The 3,403-nt window shown below is 57.9% G+C and overlaps 1 protein-coding gene across 1 annotated transcript in view; it reads right to left on the reverse strand.

The window, feature by feature from the left end:
* TTC28 (tetratricopeptide repeat domain 28) overlaps positions 1-3,403 on the reverse strand; it is a gene marked incomplete in the record, with an annotated part of 584,271 nt that overhangs the window by 34,672 nt on the left and 546,196 nt on the right.

Raw genomic sequence — 3,403 nt, forward strand, 5'->3', positions numbered from 1 at the left:
CACTCTGCATTTGGCCAGTCTTCCTGGTATCTGGTGGCCTGAGAGAGGCTTGGGGGGGAGAAGGATCGGGGTTGTCCTCTCAGGTTTCTGGGTGGAATCTGATCTCCAGAAAAGGGCCTTCAGTGTCACGGAAACCTCAGACGAGGGAGGGAGGGAGCCACTCACCGCACAGAAAGGTGGCATTTGTCGTGGCATTCATCGCGGCCTGGCAAGGACCCTGACCCTGACCCTGACTCTGTCTTAGGTGAGCATCACTGCCCCATTTCCCAGATAATAAAACGAAAGCCTCGAGGCCACCTGCTCATCAAGGGTAGCCCCAGGTTTCAGATCAAGGTCTGTCTGGCTCCAGAGCACACAGGTTCTGCCCTCGGGTCGGGCCTCACCACAGAAAAGCAGCTGGGCCTAGGAGAGCAGGGATGGACAGGGCGCTGCACACTCAGGCCCCCTGGGCCATGCGAGCCTTCACAGCACACTTCAGACGGGCCCAAAACAGGGCCCACAGAATGTTCATAAAGAAGCACAGCCATCCGGCCAGGTTTGTGGCCTGGGGGTTAAAGAAGTCAGGTCTCACATGCTTGAATGCATGGTTCAAGTCCTGGATCTGGTGGCTAAAAAAATATGCGGTGTCTGTGTGTTTGTGCGCGCAAAATTCCAACAGGATGGAGAAATGCAAGAGAGGTGTTTTTTCCCTCTCCCTGTCTCTGTGTCTCTATGGTGACCTCATACTCTTCCTGGCAATTAAAATATGAAAAAGACGAAAAAAGAACAACCAATCATACAGCCATGCAGACAGGCCCAGCTACTGGCCAGGCTGACCCAGTGGGGACTCAGCCCTGACATTCCTCCGCCCACGCCCTTAGGAAATCCTCCTACGCCATCCTGCCTCCCTCTCCCACCTCCCCTTCAGGCCAGGCTTTCATGGATCTGGAGGGTGGGTGGCGGTTGGCCAGGCTCTGGGAACACTCCTCACACCCAGTGTCAGCGCCTGAAACTCTAGTGTTGAGAAGAGCAGAGGCAGGGCTGGCGAAGGCTTCCCCCGGAGCCCCTTCTACCCTGCCATTGACTGCACACCCCATAACAGCTGTTGAGGCTCCCTGCCCAGAGATAGCATTGTGGACAGGGAGCCAGCAAGGGGCTAAGTCCACAGGTGGCCCATCCTCATGGGACTGGCCCATTCTCACCTGGCCCCTCTCCTCAGTCTCCTCTCTGTACCCCACAGTCACAGAATGCTGATCCCAAGGGCTGGAGATGTGTCCCCTTTTCTTGCAGGACCCCAAACTTTGTGAGTGATTCCCAAGGAGGACCCTGACCAGACCAAGGACGCTCTCGCTGATTCCCCCGGGTCTCCTGTGAGAGATGAGGTGTGTGGGGGGGTGCAGGTGGAACTTACAGAGACCTAAAGGAGGGCTCTGCCACAGTGAGGCACCCCTGTTTAGAATGAGGTGACTTAAGGCTTCTTTGTCCTCTGTTTTGGCTCCGGACACTTGTCCTGGGCCACAGGAAAGCCTCTCTCCTCATCATGTCACACATACAGCCATCATGTGGAAAACATGCACACCACACAGGCTGCGCTGGTGGCAGCAACAGAAGGCAGGCTATCCTCCGGGGACACTGGGCCCCACCGGCACGTGTTGACTGGTAGGACACTGCCTTGGGGCCTGGACTCCAGGAGGTCATCACAAGCCTATCCTGTTCTTCCTCCTCCTTTCTGCAGTAGATGTGATCTGATGACCACCTCCAAGTTCTCTCTCTCTCTCTCTCTCTCTCTCACACACACACACACACACACACACACACATGCATGCACGCACGCACACACACAGCCTAGCCTTTCAGACCTCAGTGTAACTTCCAAACTCTAAGGCTGCTGCACTGCCCTCTCGCCCTCACCAGGTCACGGTGCTGGCTGAGAGGGGTCTTGCTCTTTATTTACTGCTGGTGCTTGCCCCAGGCTCAAAACACAAATGTGTTTCCTGCCAAAGTGCATAGGCAAGAAGAAAAAGAGTGGTTGCAGAGACCTCAAAAACAAAGGCAGAACAAAAACCAGCTCCTGGAGTGCAAGAGAGAAAACTCTGAGGCCAAGTCTCACTTGACTTGCATTAGCTAAGGCAGTCTCAGTGCCAAATTGGTCCAGCAACCGCCCAGGAACAAAGGGGCCAAGGAATCCATAAAATCATCGAGCCAGAGTTCCCGAGAGGAGTGCTGGCGCTGCTCCAGCGCTCAAGGCTGTCCACAGACATGGCCGCCGCCACCTCACCTCCGAGGGCTCCCAGGATAGGCCCTGCGAGCCCTAGTCACTGTTGGGAGTTTGCAGGAAAGGCAGCGCTAAGCCATTCTGTCCCGTCGGCCAGCACACCTCTTAGCCCAGACTCCCGACCGGGGAAGCACCACAGAGCAGGGCTGGAACCTATGGCGGGGAAGGGGACATGGGAAGGGGCAGGCTGGCAGGGCAGCCAGGAGGTCCGGCCGGAAAGTCAGCTCTGGCACCTGCTCATGGGCAGGCCTCCAGCCTCCTAGCCTGTGCACGCTCAGCTGTGAGATGGGAGGCTGCCCTGAGATTTGCCAGGGCCCGCGCCGTTCTAACCGACATGGTTCCCTGAGCTGCAGCTCTGCTGGGGGGTGGAGGCCGGAGCGCCCTCTCTTCCTGGGCTCATTAGGAAGGCAGCAGGAGTGCCTGGGACTGTGAGCTGCCCTAGGCCCCCAGGGTTCACGGCACACAAGCTGCAAGAAGGCAACCGCTTCCCTTGTCTGGTCTACCCTCAGGAGCCTTGGAAAAGGCGGGACTGAGGCCCTGAGCCAGGTGGGACACTGCTGAGGGAGCTGGGGCACAGCAGTGAGGGGGCTGGATCCAGGCTCTGGCATGCCCTGGGCTGTGCTGCCCCCAGCAGTCCTAGGGGCTTGGCATAGCTGGGGCACAAACTGTGCTTTCAGTGAGCCAGAACGTCAAGCCACGGCACTGAGCTAACAGGACCTGTCACCGAGCTCAGAAGGACAAAGACCTTCTCAAAAATGAGAACCCTCCACCATCCAAAATTCACACCACCGCAGACCTAGGGGTGATAAACTGGGGTTCACATATATCTGGCTTTTCGCTTTCTTTGCATAGCCCGAAGGCCCTGGACATGGTTCCCGACTGCTGGGTGCCTGCAGACAGGGTGCCCTCGTGGCTCTCTCACGCGCAGGACGAGGAGGCCAACACCTGCCACATGGGAGCACACCACGCCCCCTCCGAGTCTGCCCCACACCATCCAGTATACCATGGTCTTGCCGCCCGCCTTTATGAAGCAGCAGGGAGCCTTCGTGTGCACGGTCCCCTAAGCCTGCAGTGCTTTCATCTGAGCTTCCTGGATCCCCATGTCAAGGAAGCCCGTCCACCCCGGAGGTGACGGGGGCGGGGGGGGGG

Source organism: Tupaia chinensis, unplaced genomic scaffold (assembly GCF_000334495.1).
Source record: "Tupaia chinensis unplaced genomic scaffold, TupChi_1.0 Scaffold000226_1, whole genome shotgun sequence".
Taxonomy (NCBI): Eukaryota; Metazoa; Chordata; class Mammalia; order Scandentia; family Tupaiidae; genus Tupaia; species Tupaia belangeri.